Source organism: Solanum stenotomum, chromosome 9 (genome assembly GCF_019186545.1).
Source record: "Solanum stenotomum isolate F172 chromosome 9, ASM1918654v1, whole genome shotgun sequence".
Classification (NCBI taxonomy): domain Eukaryota; kingdom Viridiplantae; phylum Streptophyta; class Magnoliopsida; order Solanales; family Solanaceae; genus Solanum; species Solanum stenotomum.
The window spans coordinates 5,418,396-5,439,723 of record NC_064290.1 but is presented as its reverse complement, the minus strand read 5'-3'; the positions used below and the strand labels follow the sequence as shown (position 1 = coordinate 5,439,723).

Below are 21,328 nucleotides of genomic sequence, written 5' to 3'. Positions count from 1 at the left end.
AAAAAGGCACTAATCCCTATTATTTTCAATTCTAAAAATTATTTTATCTTCTTCTTTGTTGAAATCTTCTTGAACCTCTCTTACTTTTCCCCCCAAAATTTTGAGCATATTTTTTTGTTGAAGGAAAAAAACTCTCCCCATCTCTCAAATCTTGCACAAGTATGTTTTTCGCTCTTGATTCTAGTCTTTATATATACATATATGATTATTGTGGTTATTTTTTATTTCTTCAACTAAAAAATCCCTTATCATTCTAAAATCAACAAAAAATTACAAATAATATTAGGTATGTTTCTATGTATTCAATTCTGAAATTAAGGTTATAATTATTTTGTTTAATATTTTGTTTTTATTTGTTAACTGTTGAATGAAGAGAAATCATTCATAATATTCTTTTATCTTCTTAGTTTATATTGAAGCCTAGTTTTTCGTTCATCTTGTTATTTACCGTCTCATTCATAAGTCAATGTAATTTTTTTTCAAATTTATTAACATTGTTTAGTATAGTCAAATATGTATGTTGTTAGCCTCATAAAAATTACAAATAATATTAGGTATATTTTTATATCTTGAACCCACTTCGTGAAAATCCTGGGTCCGCCACTGGCAGTCACAATCTCCATCTTCAGCTTCATCTAGCAGACTTCCTCCAAGGCAACAATTAAGGTTTCGTGATGTGAAGACACTAGCCAGACTCATGGGTCGCGTTACTGAAGAGGAGAAAAGAGTCATTTTGCTCCGTTATAATAATAATAAGAATAATTAATGTAAAAGGTTTATTATTTAATTTCAGCATGCACTTGTTGCTCGATCTTTTAATTCCTTCATCGCTTAGATGATTTATGTTTTGTTTTTCCATTTCTGTTAGATCTTTATATTAATATGTTTTACAATTGAATTCATGATTTACGGAGATAAAAAACAAGATAAAGAGACAAGGGGGAAGAGAGGTCACCCTAATTTTTTTATTTTGCTTCAAGCCGTCAAAATGGTTTATCTTATGGGGCCTGCCTAACCCTACCTGTTATTGGGTAGGGTTGGAATAGGATTTTTCAAGCCCATTTAAAACTAAGGCTTATAAGCCTTTGGCCCTTGAGGCTTGATCAGGGCAGGGGCGGGATAAGCCCATGAACCAGAACTATTTATTAAAGGGTAACTTACAAAAATATCACTAGTAGATGAACTAATTACCTAAATGCACACTATGTTATAATTTACGAATCTTACCAGATTTTGGTATGTCCAGATACATGTATCTCAGGATACATGTACTCACTGAGATACATGTACTTAAAATTAGGTTAATTTGTTCTAGGTTCACTCTATCCATGTGGATTCGCAAGTATCTAGGATACTTAGACAAATCCCGGGCCATTGCCTCCCTCTCATCTCATTCGTCACTCTCATATATCTAACTTGCATATCTGGGATGCATCACACCAGATACATGTATCTCACGTATCTAGTATCCCAGATACATGTTAATCACACTAGTCTTTTTGCTAGTGTTATTGAAACAACACCATAGTTTGTCATATTTGATTTGAAAATCTTCTCATTTCCTTGATTTAATAGAATTCTAAGTTTGAAACGAAAAAAGGAAGGATCAGCCCACCCCAGCCCCCAACCCTTCTAGGGATGGGTTGGGTTGAGCATTTTCAGGCCCTTTTAAATGAAGGGTTGGCCTGCCCTAGCCCTTCAAATTTCTTGACACATGAGGCTTGGGCAAGGTGGGCTGGGAAGGCCCTTTTTGACAACTCTAATTTTTTTCTCCTATAATATTCCTTCTCTAACATTTTTTAGGTTTTATTTGATTCAAAATTATATTTATACTAATTTATATTTTATATGAAATAAGTGATACTATAAGATTTTGAAATAAAAATGATACAATTTTAGGTAATATCTCAAATAAAATTCAAGATATATAAACTTAAATTCAAAATTAATAATGGAATAATCTGCCTAATTTCTCGTACCAAAATACTCATTAAAGGTTTCTTTTTGCACCTTACTCTAATGAATTTTCATTCTATTTATTAATTTTAATAAATTTTCACCTATAATTATAGCGTTCAAGTAACATGTGGTTAACTTTTTAACATGTTGCACCTGCAACATCTTTGGTCCTATTTATGAGTTTGAATATAAATATACTTAGAAGAAAATTTAAAATGTCGATATTATTGAGATGATAAATTACAAAATTTAATACTTCAACGACATATATTTTTAAAATTTAGAATTTCTATGACTTCTAATTAATTTTGTACGCTTAATTCTTCTTTCATGGCCTTGTATCATTCCGACTAAGAAATAAAAAAGAATCGCAGCTAAATTAATAATTAATATAAATGATATATGCATTTGCTTCTTAAGATCATATTTAGAAATGCTGTTAAACAAAATGTATTTCCTTATTTTTTATATTCTCTTTTAAAAGAAGAAGTTGACATTTGTTTGTTTCATGATTTATTTTTATTTTCTTGATATTTTGTACTCAATGGTGTTTTTGTCAGTGGATTAATATTATTTACTGTTTTATGGTTAATTTTTTTTTTTTTTTTTGACATTTACGGACTTAAAAAGAACTAAAATAAGAAATCAAATAAAATTAGTCAATAACTCCTCCTCCTCAAGTTATCTATTTGATAATCTTCTTTTATTTTTTAACTAGTTTACGTGCGATGCACGTGTGTGTCACGTCAATATAAAACATTGCCAACGATAATAAAATAGATTCTAATCTAACTACATACTCTCATATCTAAGATCATGTCCTATCTAATTACCTCTTTCAAGTACTTCTTCTGTCTACATTAATTTTTTTCTCATATCTACTACATCCAACCTCTCACGTCTCTTTATTGTCATACATATATTTGTCATGCTTTATTTGATGATTTTCTATATTATTTTTTATGATCATGTAAAAAATGTCATATATTATAATTAATATAACATTTGTTTAGACTATCGAATCAAAACTCAGATTTAATTATCATATGACAAACTGCAACAGGGTTATAAACTACCGGATGTGTATCTCACTCAATTGCGATAAAATCATGTGTAAACAAAGACTACCAAATAAGCAAATTTAAATAAATAACTAGATGAGTGTTGCCGTGCTAAGCACGGGGCCAACATTTTAGGCCAAGTAATACTAATATTTTGCACCAGCAATGGTGTTGTCATTCGGTCAGGACTTGACTTTTAGTTCCTTGTTTGTTTGCTATAATAAATGTCTAAAATAATAGAAATCATAAAAGCATAGGCATTCTTTTTAACATAAGGCAACAATCTTCAAAATTACACGTGTCCAACTCTTCCCATAAAATTTATTGCAACCATAGCTTCATGAACATACTTCATAGGTAAGAACCAGTAACCCCATCACCACCATTTGTATACATCTAAGTGAGAATTAACTTTGAATTCACACACAATAAAAGGAGCCACAAACAATGTGTTTGCCTACATTTTGCCCCTAGAAAAATGAATACATTTATCACTTGTCTCTATCATCCATCATCCAAACCTGAAACAACAAACCTATTAGCATGAATAACTTCATCAGTAGTACTTCAAAAGTGTTATTCCAAAAACAAATAAAAGACAGATTTTAAAAAAAGAAAACTTTAAATTGCCAAATTACAAGCAGGCATGTTGAAACTTGAGAAGTTATTCAAAATTTTATATGATTTTTAAAAATATTTTAAGTTATTAATTACTGTGATTTATAATTTTTTAAGCAATTTTGAAGTAATATATATTATTTTGTTCACCCAATTTATGCGGCATAGATATAATTTCAAAGATTAATCATTTTTATGTCTTTTAAATATTTTAAATTGTTAATTATTGTAATTTGTAGTACCTTTTACGTAATCTTAAATAATTTTGTTTATTTCTCATGTCCCAATTTATGTGATATTGATATAATTTTGAAAGTTAGCCAATTTTGTTTATGTCTTTTAAATTTCGAAGTTATTAATTATTGTGATTTATATACTTTTTACGGCATTGTCAAATAATAAATGTCATTTCCTCTAACCCATTTTATGGCCTTATATCATTCCGACCAAGAAATAAAAAAGAATCACAGCTAAGCTAATAATTAATAGAAATATAGTTTTACTACAGAAAAAAAATAAGCAAGAGAGAACAATTATATAATGATCCAAAAAAAATTATAAGTAGCACCAATGATTAAAACTACCAACATTGAAAACTCTAATGATAAGTCAGAAAATATGTATGTATAGGTAGAGCATATAATAGTATTGTTATCAATTATTAGTACTAATATAAATTATATATATCTTTGCTTCTTAAGATCATATTTAGAAGTGTTGTTAAACAAAATGTATCTCCTTATTTTTCATACTCTTTTGAAAGAAGTAGCAGACATTTGTTTGTTTCGTGATTTATTTTTAGTTTTTCTTACATTTTGTGCTCAACGGTGTTTTGGTAAGTGTATTATCATTATTTACTGTTTTATGGTTAATTTTTTGACATGTACGGACTTAAAAAGAAGTAAAATAAGCAATCAAATAAAACTAATCAATAACTCTTCCTCCTCAAATTATCTATTTGATAATTTTTTTTATTTTTTAATTACTAGAGTACGTGTGTGTCACGTCAATATAAAACATTGCCAATAATAATAAAATAGATTCTAATCTAACTATGCACTCTCATATCTAATTAAGATCATGTTTTGGATAACCTGAAGTTGTGTCATGCACTATCTAATTACCTCTCTCAAATACTTCTTTTGTCTACAACTATTTTTGCTCATATCTACTACATCCACCTCTCACGTCTCCATATTGTCATACATATATTTGTCATGCTTTATTTGAAGATTTTCTATGTTATTTTTTATTGATATTGTCATGTAAAAAAAATCATTTATTATAATTAATATAATATTTGTTTAGACTATTAAATCAAATCTCAGATTTAATTATCATATGACAAACTGCAATAGGTTATAAACTACTAGAAAAATATTCTCAATCTTGTAATATTATTATCTCAAGGAAAGCTTATTATAAATTTAACCCAAAATATCTAAAAACTAATTGAATTTTAAAAGTAAAATAAAATTTAAAAAATATCACGTGAACAAAAGAAATATATGTGACGAGTATGTGTATCTCACTCAATTACGATAAAATCATGTATAAATAAAGACTATCAAATAAGTAAATTTAAATAAATTATTAGATCTATTAATAGTTTAGAGTTGAGAAAATATTGAATAAAATTCACAAATTAAAGAGGTTTTTATGTATTTTGTCAAACATACAATGTTCTGATGAGGATTGAAATTTAGTTAATTTCATTTTTAATTTATTAAATTAATTTAATCTAATTGATAAAATAAATAAATGCACAATCACCATATAAAATGAAGTCACATTGTCAACAAAAAATTATAATACTTTAAGACATTTCCTAATAAAAATTGAGTTGTCTCCAAATGACCCCACCCCAGCCAACCATATATATGTATATATATTTATTTTTTATTTTTGTTCCTCTCTCTGGGATGTTGAACAAAAAATAACAAAATGGCGGGACAAGGCAGACAACAACAGAGTTCTATTATCAATTCAATTTCCCAAAAGAATTTTTCTGAAGCAGTATCTGACATTTATAACTCAACAAACGTGCAGTCACCTCCATCTTCAACTTCATCTAGCAAACCTCAACCTAGGCAACAATTGAGGTTTTGTGATGTGAAAACACTAGTCAGATTCATGGGTCGTCTTACTGAAGAGGAGTAAAGAATCATTTTTCTNAACGTGCAGTCACCTCCATCTTCAACTTCATCTAGCAAACCTCAACCTAGGCAACAATTGAGGTTTTGTGATGTGAAAACACTAGTCAGATTCATGGATCGTCTTACTGAAGAGGAGTAAAGAATCATTTTTCTCCCTTTAAATAATAATTAATGTAAAAGGTTTATTATTTAATTTCAGCATGCACTTGTTGCTCGATCTTTTAATTCTTTCATCACTTAGATGATTTATGTTTTGTTTTTCCATTTTTGTTTGACCTTTATATTGGTATGTTATACAGTTGAATTCATGAGTTACGACGCTACAAAAGAAGGTAAAGAAACAAGGGGCCGGAAAGGTCACCCTAATTTATATTTTTGCTCCCATACCCCTTCTCTAACTTATTTTTAGGTTTTATTTGATTCAAAATCAACATTTTCTATATTTATATTAGTTTTATATTTTATATGAGATAAGTGATATTATAAGATTTTGAAAAAATATATATTAATTTTAACTAGATCTCGAGAGGTTAGATTTGATCTCTAGAGGTTGTGATAAGAGAAAAAGTTGAATAAGAACATAAATATTGAAGTACTAAAAGGTATTGAAAAATTTTACCAAACACACCGTTTGAACGATAATTAAATTTATTTAATTAGTATAATAGTGAAATCATATATATAAAAATTCGAATATCATTGAAGAATTACGGCTTATGAATCGTACCTTGCTATAAAGTTATTTAAAAATTATTCATAGAAAATATCTTTATAAAAATCTTCACTAGAACTTTATAGGAATATACAGAGGGAGAAATTTAATCTATTGTTTTTGCTACATTTCAAGCACATGGGTTTTCTCTCCTTATTCCACAAATAAAAGATCACGGTTCAACAGAAGTTCAAATTATCGTATTCTTTTCGTTCTTTAATACAAATTAAATTACAAATATATATTTATTTACTATTTATATAAATTTAAATTAATCCACATGAATGATTTGAATCTAATTTCTTCAGATATATACTATTCAATATAAGAGAAGAATGTGACATCGGGAAAAAAATAAAATGAAACGTTAAAGAATTATTGCCGAAATCTCCATTTTTCGGTAAAAACACTACCAATATTAATATGTATATTCCATTAATATGGTATTTATGTAGTGACTATCTGTTTCAACATAGTACTTTTTATTTTGGGGGAAATCTATAAAATATATTTTTTTTAAATATCATTGTTTTGGCCAAATAACTAATTATCTTTTGACTGAAAAGGAAAGTTCAAGCAAAATTTATTATAAACTTGACCCCGAAAAAATCTAAAAAGTTATTGGATTTTAAAAAGTGAAATAAAATTTAAAAAATATCACATGAAGAAAAAATATATATGTGACGGGTATGTGTATCTCACTCAATTGCGATAAAATCATGTATAAATAAAGACTATCAAATAAGCAAATTTAAATAAATAATTATATTAATTACTCCTAATAGTTTAGAGTTTAGAAAAAATTAAATAAAATTCACAAATTAAAGAGGTCTTTATGTATTTTGTCAAACATACAATGTTTTGATGAGGATTGAAATTTAGTCAATTTCATTTATGATTTTTTTAAACTTAGTTTATCCTAATTGATGAAATAAATAAATGTACAATGACAAAAAAAATGAAGTAAAATTGTCAACAAAATTTTATAATACTTTAAAGCACCCCCTAATAAAAATTGAGTTGTCTCCCCCCACCCCACCCCAACCCTACCTCATAAATTTTTTCCTATATATATTCTTCCTCTACCAAGAATGAAGAACAAAAAATAACAAAATGGAGGGACAAGGCGGACAACAACAAGGTTCTACTATCAATTCAATTCCCCAAAAGAGTTATTCTGAAGTAGTATCTGGCATGGATAACTCAACAAACGTGCAGTCGCAGCCTCCATCTTCAGCTTCATCTAGCAGACTCCTTCCAAGGCAACAATTGAGGTTTCGTGATGTGAAGACACTAGCCAGACTCATGGGTCGTCTTACTGAAGAGGAGAAAAGAATCATTTTGCTCCTTTATAATAATAATAAGAATAATTAATGTAAAAGGATTATTATTTAATTTCAGCATGCACTTGTTGCTCGATCTTTTAATTCCTTCATCACTTAGATGATTTATGTTTTGTTTTTCCATTTCTATTAGATCTTTATATTAATATGTTTTACAATTGAGTTCATGATCTACGGTGATACAAAAGAAGATAAAGAGACAAGGGGGCGGAGAGGTCGCCCTAATTTATTTATTTTGCTTAAAGCCGTCAAAATGGGTTTATCCTATGGGGCCGGCCTAACCCTACCTATTATTGGGTAGGGTTGGGATATGATATTTCAAGCCCATTTAAAACTAAGGCTTATAAGTCTTTGGCGCTTGAGGCTTGATCAGGGTAAGGGCGGGGTAAGCCCATGAGCCAGAACTATTTATTAAAGGGTAACTTACAATAACATCACTAGTATATGAACTAATTACCTAAATGCACGCTATGTTATAATATACGAATCTTATTAGATTTTGGTATGTCCAGATACATGTATCTCAAGATACATGTACTCAAAATTAGATTAATTATTTGTTCTAGGTTCACTCTATCCATTTGAATTCGTACGTATCTAGGATACTTAGACAAATCCTGGGCCATTGCCTCCCTCTCATCTCATTCGTCACTCTCATATATCTAAATTACATATCTGAGATGCATCACACCAGATACATGTATCTCACGTATCAAGTATCCTAGATACATGTTAATCACACCAGTCTTTTTGCTAATGTTATTGAAACAACACCATAGTTTGTCATATTTGATTTGAAAATCTTCTCATTCCTTGATTTAATAGAATTCTAAGTTTGAAACGAAAAAAAGAAGGGTCAGCCCGCCCCAGCCTCCAACCTTTCTAGGGATGGGTTGAGTTGAGCATTTTCAAACCCTTTTAAATAAAGGGTTAGCCTGCCCTAGCCCTTCAAATTTCTTGACCCGTGAGACTTGGGCAAGGTGGGCTGGGCCGGCCCTTCTTGATAACTCTAAATTTTTGCTCATATATTCCTTCTCTAACTTTTTTTAGGTTTTATTTGATTCAAAATTATATTTATACTAATTTTATATTTTACATGAAATAAGTGATACTATAAGATTTTGAAAATGATACAATTTTAGGTAATATCTCACACAAAATTCAAGATATATAAACTTAATTTCAAATTAATACTGGAATAATCTGCCTAATTTCTTGTACCAAAATACTCATTAAAGGTTTCTTTTTACACCTTATTCTAATGAATTGTCATTCTATTTATTAATTTAAATAAATTTTCACCTATAATTATATATATATATAGAGAGAGAGAGTTCAAGTAACGTGTGATTAGCTTTTTAACCTCTACAACATCTTTGGTCCTATTTATGAGTTCGAATAAATATATACTGAGAAGAAAATTTGAAATGTCGATATTATTGGGATGATAAATTACAAAATCTAATACTTCAACGACATATATTTTTCAAATTTAGAATTTCTATGACTTCTAATTAATTTTGTACGCTTAATTCTTCTTTCATGGCCTTATATCATTCCGACTAAGAAATAAAAAAGAATCGCAGCTAAATTACTAATTAATATAAATGATATATGTATTTGCTTCTTAAGATCATATTTAGAAATGCTGTTAAACAAAATGTATTTCGTTATTTTTTATATTCTCTTTTAAAAGAAGTAGTTGACATTTGTTTGTTTCATGATTTTTTTTTTCTTGATATTTTGTACTCAATAGTGTTTTTGTCAGTGGATTAATCATTATTTTCTGTTTTATGGTTGATTTTTTTTTTTTTGACATTTACGGACTTAAAAGAAGTAAAATAAGCAATCAAATAAAATTGGTCAATAGCTCCTCCTCCTCAAGTTATCTATTTGATAATCTTCTTTCGTTTTTTAACTAGTTTACGTGCGATGCACGTGTGTGTCACGTCAATATAAAATATTGGTAATAATAATAAAATAGATTCTAATTTAGCTACGTACTCTCATATCTAAGATCATGTCCTATCTAATTACCTCTCTCAAGTACTTCTTCTGTCTACATTTTTTCTTTATCATATCTACTATATCCAACCTCTCACGTCTCTTTATTGTCATACATATATTTGTCATGCTTTATTTGAAGATTTTCTATGTTATTTTTATGATCATGTAAAAAATATCATATATTATAATTAATATAACATTTGTTTAGACTATCAAATCAAAACTCAGATTTAATTATCATATGATAAACTGCAACAGGGTTATAAACTATCGGATGTGTATCTCACTCAATTGCGATAAAATCATGTATAAATAAAGACTACCAAATAAGCAAATTTAAATAAATAGTTATATTCTCTTATTATATAAGAGGGAGTTTATGATGGGACATTGTAATGTCCAATCATAAACTCCCTATATAATATATAATATATAATATATAATATAATAAATCATTTTTTTTACTATATAATATATATTTATTTTTCTACTATAAGGGAGTTTATATAATATATAATAATATAATATAATAAATCATTTACAAATGACTTAAACTATTTCATATTTAAAGGATATATAATAAAATATGTTCACTCTCAAAATTCTATTCGGGTCACATATATTGGGACAGAAAAAATAACATATATCATTTTAAAATTATCAAAAAAGTATTATAAATAATAATAATTAACAACTTAAAATATCTTAAAGACATTTTAAAAGGGTTAATTTTGTAATTGTAATTCTACTATTATATAAGAGGGAGTTTATGATGGGACATTCTATGTGTCCCATCATTCTATGTGTCCCATCATAAACTCCCTATATAATATATAATTTAATAAATCATTTTTTCTACTATATAATATATATTTATTTTTCTACTATATAATAAAAGGGAGTTTATATAATATATAATATCATAATAAAACCCCTTTTATTATATAGTAGAAATAAATATAATATATATATATATATATATATAATATAATATATAACAATATAATATAATAAATCATTTACAAATGACTTAAAACATTTAATATTTAAAAGATATATAATAAAATAGGTTGACTCTCAAAATTTTATCCGGGTCACATATATTGGGACAGAAAAAATAACATTTATCATTTCAAAATTACCAAAAAAGTATTATAAATAATAATAATTAACAACTTAAAATATCTGAAAGACATTTTAAAAGAGTTAATTTTATAATTTTATCCATATCACATAAATTAGGACAAAGTGACCAGTAATGTTGGTTATTTGAAAGTTACATCAAAATATTATAAATCACAATAATTAATAACTTAAAACATTTTTTTAAAAAAAATTAAAATTTGGCTGACTCTCCAAATTTTATTTGTGTGACATAAATTGAGACAACAAAAATAACATATATTGGGTCCATTTTAATTTATTTGTCTTATTTTTTTTGGGTTTTTTATATTTAAAAAATGCGTAAAAATATTATAAATCATGGTAATTGACAACATAAAATATGTTTTGAAAAAAAAAACAAAAAATTCCACTCATTCTTTAAGTGAATCTATCGTAAAAATACTATAAATCATGATAATTGACAACATAAAATATTTCAAAAATTTTATATGTGGATAGTCTTATTGTGCCTTGAATAACGTCAAATAAAGTACAAGTTTTGTGATAAAAAAACTTATTCCTTTATCCACGCAAACAATCGCTTCAAAATCTCCGTTATTAGCTCCAAAACATACCATTTATATTATTGGGCCCGTGCCCGTGCACAGCACGGGCAACATTACCTAGTCTATTAATAGTTTTGAGTTTAGAAAAAAATTGAATAAAATTCATAAATTATAGAGGTCATTGTGTATTTTGTTAAACATACAATGTTCTGATGAGGATTGAAATTTAGTCAATTTCATTTATGATTTATTAACTTAATTTATCCTAATTGATAAAATAAATAAATGCACAATGACAAAAATAAATGAAGTAAATTGTCAACAAAAATTTATAATACTTTAAGACATTCCCTTATAAAAATTGAGTTGTCTCCAAATAACCCCACCCCAGCCCCAACCCCACCTCGTAAAAATTTTCCTATATATATTTTTCCTCTCCCTAGAATGAAGAACAAAAAATAACAAAATGGAGGGACAAGGCGGACAACAGCAGAATTTTACTATCGATTCAATTCTCTAAAATATTTTTTTTCAAACGATATCTGGGATCGATAACTCAATAAACGTGCAGTCGCAGCCTCCATCTTCAGCTTCATCTAGCAAACTCTTCAAGGCAACAATTGAGGTTTCATGATGTGAAGACATTAGCCAAACTTATGGATCCTCTTACTGAAGAGGAAAAAAGAGTCATTTTTCTCCATTTTAATAATAATTAATGTAAAAGATTTATTGTTTAATTTCAGCATTTACTTGTTGCTTGATTTTCAATTCCTTCATCACTTAGATGATTTATGTTTTGTTTTTCCATTTCTGTTTGATCTTTAAATTGATATGATTTACAATTGAATTCATGAGTTACGGCGATATAAAAGAAGATAAAGAGACAAGGAGGCAGAGAGGTCGCCCTAATTTATTTATTTTGCTTCTATACCCCTTCTCTAACTTTTTAAAGATTTTATTTGATTCAAAATTATATTTGTATTAATTTTATATTTTATATGAGATAAGTAATACTATAAGATTTAGAAATAAAATTATACTAATTTTAGGTAATACCTCACACAAAATTTAAGATATATAAAATTAATTTCAAAATTAATAGAAATATTATTTTACTACAGAAAAAAATAAGCAAGAGAGCACAACTATAATGATCCAAAAAAGATTTATAAGTAGCACCAATGATTAAAACTATCAACATTGAAAACTCTAATGATAATTCTGAAAATATATATGTATGTATGGCTAGAGCATATGATTGTTTGGTGATATTTGTATAGTTATAATTTTTTGAGATTGTTATCGATTATTAGTACTAATAAAAATTATATATGTATTTGCTTCTTAAGATCATATTTAGAAGTGTTAAACAAAATGTATCTCCTTATTTTTCATATCCTCTTTTAAAAGAAGTAGTACACATTTGTTTGTTTCATGATTTTATTTTATTTTTTGACATTTTGTGATCAATGGTGTTTTGGTAAGTGTATTAATCATTATTTACTTTATGGTTAATTGTTTTTGACATTTACGGACTTAAAAAGAAGTAAAATAAGCAATCAAATAAAATTAATCAATAACTCCTCCTCCTCAAATTATCTATTTGATAATCTTCTTTTATTTTTCAACTGGTTTAGACTACGTGCGATGCACGTGTGTGTCACGTCAATACAAAACATTGCCAACAATAATAAAATAGATTCTAATCTAACTACACGCTCTCATATTTAAGATCATGTTCTGGATAACCGAAAGTTGTGTCGTGTCCTATCTAATTACCTCTCTCAAATACTTCTTCTGTCTACATCTATTTTTTCTCATATCTACCACATCCAACCTCTCACGTCTCCTTATTGTCATACATATATTTGTCATGCTTTATTTGAAGATTTTCTATGTTATTTTTTATTGATATGATCATGTAAAAATGTCATATATTATAATTCATATAACATTTGTTTAGACTATCGAATCAAATCTCAGATTTAATTATCATATGACAAACTGCAACAGGATTAAAACTACCAAAAAAGCATTCTCAATCTTGTAATATTAATATCTCAAGAAAATTTTATTATAAATTTGACCCAAAATATCTATAATGTGATTGAATTTTAAAAAGTAAAATAAAATACAAAAAATATCACATGAACAAAAAAAAATATGACGAGGATGTGTATCTCACTCAATTGTGATAAAATCATGTATAAATAAAGACTATTAAATAATTAAATTTAAATAAATAATTATATCTATTAATAGTTTAGAGTTTAGAAAAGATTGAATAAAATTCACAAATTAAGGAGGTCTTTATGTATTATGTCAAACATACAATGTTCCGATGAGGATTGAAATTTAGTCAATTTTATTTTTGGTTTATTAACTTAATTTATCCTAATTGATAAAATAAATAAATGCACAATGACAAAAAAAGATCAGTAAAATTATCAACAAAATTTTATAATACTTTAAAACATTTCCTAATAAAAATTGAGTTGTCTCCAAATGACCAAAGCCCAGCCCCAACCCCACCTCATAAAAATTTTCCAAAAAAAATTCTTTCTCTCCCTAGAATGAAGAACAGAAAATAACAAAATGGAGGGACAAGACGGACAATAACAGATTCAACAATCAATTTAATTTTCCAAAAGAGTTTTTCTGAAGCAGTATCTGGCATCGATAGCTCAACAAACGTGCAATCGCAACCTTCATCTTCAGCTTCATCTAGCAGACTCCCTCCAAGGCAACAATTGAGGTTTCGTGATGTGAAGACACTAATCAGACTTATGGGTCGTCTTACTGAAGAGGAGAAAAGAGTCATTTTGCTCCTTTTTAATAGTAATTAATGTTAAAGGTTTATTATTTAATTTCAGCATGCACTTGTTGTTGGATCTTTTAATTCCTTCACTACTTCGATGATTTATGTTTTATTTTTCTATTTATGTTTGATCTTTATATTGATATGTTTTACAATTGAATTCATGAGTTACGTTACAACGCTACAAAAGAAGATAAAGAGACAAGGGGGCGGAGAGGTCACCCTAATTTATTTATTTTGCTCCTATACCCCTTCTCTAACTTTTTTTAGGTTTTATTTGATTCAAAATCAAGATTTTTTATATTTATTTAATTTAATATTTTATATGAGATAAATGATACTGTAATATTTTGAAATAAAAATATACTATGTTAGGTAATACCTCACACAAAATTCAAGATATATAAATTTAATTTTAAAATTGATACTGAAATAATTCGCCTAATTTCTTATACCAAAATATTCATTAAAGATTTTATTTTTACACCTTACTCTAATGATTGTCATTCTATTTATTAATTTAAATAATTTATTTTATTTTTACGCCTTACTCTAATGATTGTCATTCTATTTATTAATTTAAATAATTTTTCACCATTAATTATATATATAATTATAGCGTTCAAGTAACGTGTAGTTAGCTTTTTAACCTCTTGTACCAGCAACATGTTTGATCCTATTTTAGAGTCCAAATATATATATACTTAGAAGAAAATTTGAAATGTCAATATTATCGAGATGATAAATTACAAAATCTAATCTTCAAAGGTAGATATTTTTCTAAATTTAGAATTTATGCGACTTCTAATTAATTTTTAATTCTTCTTTAATGTCTTTATATCATTCCCATTAAGAAATAAAAAAGGAATCGTAGCTAAATTAATATTTAATAGAAATATTATTTTACTACAAAAAAAAAAAAGATGCAAGAGAGCACAATTATAATGATCCAAAAAAATTATGTATGTATGGCTAGAGCATATGATAGTATTGTTTCTTGGTTATATTTGTATAGTTATAAATGATATATGTCTTTGCTTCTTAAGATCATATTCTCTTTTAAATGAAGTTTGTTTCATGATTTTATTTTATTTTTTGACAGTTTGTACTCAATGGTGTTTTGGTAAGTATATTAATCATTATATACTGTTTTATGGCTAATTTTTTTACATTTACGAACTTAAAAAGAAGTAAAATAAGCAATCAAATAAAATTAATCAGTAACTCCTCCTCCTCAAGTTATCCATTTGATAATTTTCTTTTATTTTAAAACTAGTTTAGAGTACGTGCGATGCACGTGTGTGTCATGTCAATATAAAATATTGCCAACAGTAATAAAATAGATTCTAATCTAACTACACACTCTCATATTTAAGATCATGTTTTGGGTAATCTGAAGTTGCGTCATGTCCTATATAATTACCGCTCTCACATACTTCTTCTGTCTACATCTATTTTTTCTCATATCTCGATCTACTACATCCAACCTCTCACGTCTCTTTATTGCCATACATATATTTTTCATGCTTTATTTGAAGATTTTTTATGTTATCTTTTATTGATATGATCATGTAAAAAAATGTCATATATTAAAGTTAAAATATAACATTTGTTTAGACTATCGAATCAAATCTCAGATTTAATTATCATATGACAAACTGCAACAGGGTTATAAACTACAGGATGTGTATCTCACTCAATTGCGATAAAATTATGTATAAATAAAGACTATCAAATAAGCAAATTTAAATAAATAATTATAGCTATTAATAGTTTAGAGTTTAGAAAAAAATTTGAATAAAATTCACAAATTATAAAAGTCTTTGTGTATTTTGTTAAACATGCAATGTTCTGATGAGGATTGAAATTTAGTCAATTTCATTTATGATTTATTAACTTAATTTATCCTAATTGATGAAATAAATAAATGCACAATGACAAAAGTAAATGAAGTAAAATTAACAACAAAATTTTATAATACTTTAAGACATCCCCTAATAAAAATTGAGTTGTCTCCAAATAACCCCACCCAGCCCCAACCCCACCTCATAAAATTTTTCCTATATATATATTCTTCCTCTCCCAAGGATGAAAAAAAAATAACAAAATGGAGGAACAAGGCGGACAACAACAGGGTTTTACTATTGATTCAATTTCTCAAAATATTTTTTCTGAAGCGGTATCTGGCATCGATAACTCAACAAACGTGCAATTCCCCAAAATAATTTGTCTGAAGCGATATCTGGCATCGATAACTCAACAAATGTGCAGTCGCAGCCTTCATCTTCAGCTTCATCTAGCAGACTCCCTCCAAGGCAACAATTGAGGTTTCGTGAAGACACTAGCTAGACTCATGGGTCGCCAACTGAATAGGAAAAAAGAGTCATTTTGCTCCTTGTTAATAATAATTAATGTAAAAGGCTTATTATTTAATTTCAGCATACACTTGTTGCTTGATTTTTAATTCCTTCATCACTTAGATGATTTATGTTTTTTTTTTCATTTCCGTTTCATCTTTATATTGATGTGTTTTACAATTGAATTCATGAGTTACGACGATACAAAAGAAGATAACGAGATAAGGGGGCGGAGAGATCCCCCTAATTTATTTATTTTCCTCCTATACCCCTTCTCTAACTTTTATTAGGTTTTATTTGATTCAAAATTATATTTATATTAATTTTATATTTTATATGAGATAAGTGATACTATAAGATTTTGAAATAAAATTATACTAATTTTAGGTAATACTTCACACAAAATTCAAGATGTATAAATTTAATTTCAAAATTAATACCGGAATAATTTGCCTAATTTTTTGTACCAAAATATTCATTAAAGATTTTATTTTTACACCTTACTCTAATGAATTGTCATTCTATTTATTAATTTAAATAATTTTTCACCATTAATTATATATATAATTATAGCCTTCGAGTAACGTGCGTAGTTAGCTTTTTAACATCTTATACCAACAACATATTTGGTCCTATTTATGAGTTCAAATCAATAAAAAAAATTAAAATGTCAATATTATCGAGATGATAAATTACAAAATCTAATACTTCAAAAGCAAATCTTTTTCAAATTTTGGGATTTATGTGAATTCTAATTAATTTTGTCCGTTTAATTCTTCTTTCATGGCCTTATATCTTTCCGACTAAGTAATAAAAAAGAATCGCAACTAGTTTAATCATTAATAGAACTATTATTGTACTATAGAAAAAGAAAAAAAAAACAAGAGAGCACAATTATGATGATCCAAAAAGAACCTATAAGGCCTTATATTCTCTTTTAAAAGAAATAGTTGACATTTGTTTGTTTCATGATTTTTTTTTCTTGATATTTCGTACTCAATTTTTTATGATTGATATCGATTATTAGTACTAATAAAAATAATATATGTCTTTGATTCTTAAGATCATATCCAGAAGTGTTGTTAAACAAAATGCATCTCCTTATTTTTTTATGTTCTCTTTTATAAGAAGTAGCAAACATCTGTTTATTTCATGATTTATTTTTATTTTCTTGATATTTTGTATTCAATGGTGTTTTGATAATTGTATTAATCATAATTTATTGTTTTATGGTTCATTTTTTGACATTTAGGGACAACAATCAAATAAATTTAATCAATTACTCCTCCTCCACAAGTAGTTATCTATTTGATGATCTTCTTTTATTCTTTAACTAGTTTAGAGTACATGTGATGCACATGTATGTCACGTAAATAAAAAATATTGCAACAATAATAAAATAGATTATAATAGATGAAATAATATATTTTTTATAATGCATTAAACATCATAATAAAAATTGAATTGTCTCTGAATGACCTCACCCTACCTCATAAGTTTTCTCCCTTTATATATTTATATTCTTCCTCTTCCTGGAATAATGCACAGAGAACAACAAAATGGAGGCACAAGGCGAACAACAACTTGGTTCTATTGCCGATTCAATTTTTTAAAAGAGTTTTTTTGTAAAATTATCTGACATTGATAACTCAGCAAATGTGCAGTCGTAGCCTCCATCTTCAACTTCGTCTAGCAAGCTCCCTCCTAATCAATAATTGAGATTTCGTGATGTGAAGACACCAATCAGACTCATGGATCATCTTACCGAAGAGGAGAAAATAGTTATTTTGCGTTTTTTTAATAATTAATGTAAAAGGTTTATTAATTAATTTTAACATGCATTTGCTGCTTGATCTTTTTAATTCCTTAATCAATTTGATGATTTATGTTTTTTCTCCTTTTCAATTTGATCTTTATATTGCTATGTTTTACAATCGAATTCATGAGTTGCGGTGATAAGAAAGGAGGTCTTTCAGGAAGCGGGCGGGGGGAGGTGTGACACTAATTTTTTTTTTTTCCTCATATGCCCCTTTTCTAACTTTTTGATTTTTTTGAACTGGAAAGAGAAGTAAAACAAATAATCAAATAAAATTAATAATTTTTCTTCCACAAGTTATCTAATTGATAATCTTCTTTTATTTTTTTAATTAGGTTAGAACATGTGCGACGCACGTGTGTCACACTAATATAAAATATTACAAATAATAACAAAATAGTTTATAATAAATGTAGTAATATATTTATTTAAATGAAATTACAAGATATGCAATAATAATTTTATTTAAATGAAAAATATGTGTTTTTCTAATTTTTGTATACGTGTGTTATTACACGTGTATGTCGTGTCAACTAATTAACACTTATACATAGGCCCTTTTCTAACTTTTTGACATTTTTGGACTGAAAAGAAAAGTAAAACAAACAATCAAGTAAAATTAATAATTCTTCTTCCTCAAGCTATTTAATTGATAATTTTTTTTTATTTTTTTAACGGAAAAGGGTTAAAATTGCCTCCGAACTATATGAAATAGACCATTTATATCCTTCGTTACAATTTGGGATAAAAAAATGCCTCTGTTGTTATCCTAAGAGACCACAAATACCCTCAAGAGTTAACATCCCAAATTTTGTTGACGTGGCAAGCCACGTGGGACTAATCCTTCCACCTAAGCGTTGCCAACTAGGATTCACTACAAAAGAACTAGACCTTTAGCGGCAACAACAGTCGCCACAAAAGTCCAGAAAATCGTCACTAAAAGTTTTTAACATTAAATTCTAATTTTGTGTTTTTTTCTTCATTGTTTTTAAAAAACCAAATATGATATCGATTAAGTAGGAGTTTGAAGACACTATATGTTTTATTTTTATGTCATATGTAAATGTATAAAATGTACAATGATGTATTATACACACACACACACACATATATATATAATAGGAGATTTGAATAGAGAAGTAATTTTGATTATTTTTCGTAATAATATTGGATGTTTTTAATATGGATATTGCAAGTTATTTATTTTAGAAAATTAGGTCGCAATCGAAAATTAATTATCATATTTTTTTGTTGAAAAAATAGGTTTTACTAGCGAATGGTTGTTGGAGCCTTAGTCGCCACTAAAAATCACTCATAACCTTTAGTGGCTATATTTTGGGATTTTGTGGCGACTTTGTCGCCACGAAAAGTCAAGTTCTTTTGTACTGAATTTTAGTTGGCAATGCTTAGATGGAGGGATTAGTCCCATGTGGCTTGCCACATCACTAAAAATTTGGGGTGTTAACTCTTGAGGGTATTTGTGGTCTCCTGGGATAATTGCGGGGGTATTTTTGATCCCAAAATGTAATGCAGGGTATAAATAGTCTATTTCGCATAGTTCAGGGGCAATTTTGACCCTTTTCCATTTTTTTAATTAGGTTAGAACATGTGTGATGCACGTGTGTGTCACACCAATATAAAATATTACAAATAATAACAAAATAGATTATAATAAATGTAGTAATATATTTATTTAAATGAAATTACAAGATATGCAATAATAATTTTATTTAAATAAAAAATATGCGTTTTTCTAATTTTTGTATACCTGTGTTATTCACGAGTATGTTGTGTCAACTAATTAACACTCATACATACAAAAATAGTAGATTATCTTAAAATAGTAATTGACGATAAAAAATGAGAAAATTCATGTACATGGTTAAATCCACAAAAAAGTGAGTCAAAACTGAGCTATCTATTAACCTTCTAATTCAATCCTTGATCTACATAACCTTCTATCTATAATCATATTCTTAGTACCTAAAGTAGCGCCACAACCAATTTAATTACCTCTCTCAAATACTTTTTTATCTACGTTTATTTTCTTCTCATATCCATTACATCTGACCTCTCACATCTCCTTATTGTTCTATAATTTGTAGGAATAATTTCTTAAAATATATTTAAAAATTAAATAAATCAAAATAAAAGTCATTATATATATCTGAAGCTTGTCAAGATCATAATTTCAATTAAAATATCATAACTAAATTTTTAATAATAATAATTATTATTATTATTATATAATATAAAAATTAATTAAAAAGTAAAATAGTAATAATTAGAAAACATAACCTACCACATAATAATGGTGGTCGGTCATATTTATTTTTTTAAAGGTCGGTCAATAGGTTTATCCTAATCTTAACCTATGTCTTTCTTTGTTTTTTAATTTCATATTACTTGGTCATTAATGATTTGACACGCTTGTGAGAAATCTTTAATAATTAAAAATGTATTTTATTAATAATACTTAAATTTAATTATTATTATTTTATATAATTATTTGTTTTATGAATACATGATAGATAAAATTATCTCATCAGATGTATAAATAACTTATTCCACCAACATGTGTTGTGTTGCACTGGTGGGAGTGTTTCACCCTTAATCAGAGTTTTCGGGTTCAAGCCCGAGAGAAAACTCTGATCCGGTAACTTTACATTGTCAAGGATATGATTCTAGTTAGGAATAAATAAAGTTAATAAAATATTATTTTTAATATAAATAAAAAAAATATAAGTATTAATTACCTTAATTATTAATCATATATAAAGTTATAGTCAAATTAGAATTCTGTTTACAAAT

General features: G+C 27.1%; 2 protein-coding genes across 2 annotated transcripts in view; both read right to left on the bottom strand.

Moving 5' to 3' along the window:
- Window positions 1-21,328, bottom strand: part of LOC125878027 (tetraspanin-19) — a 367,072-nt gene that overhangs the window by 124,308 nt on the left and 221,436 nt on the right. The window lies entirely within an intron of this gene.
- Window positions 1-21,328, bottom strand: part of LOC125878026 (E3 ubiquitin-protein ligase RMA1H1) — a 117,867-nt gene that overhangs the window by 65,738 nt on the left and 30,801 nt on the right. The gene's annotated exons all lie outside the window — the stretch shown is intronic.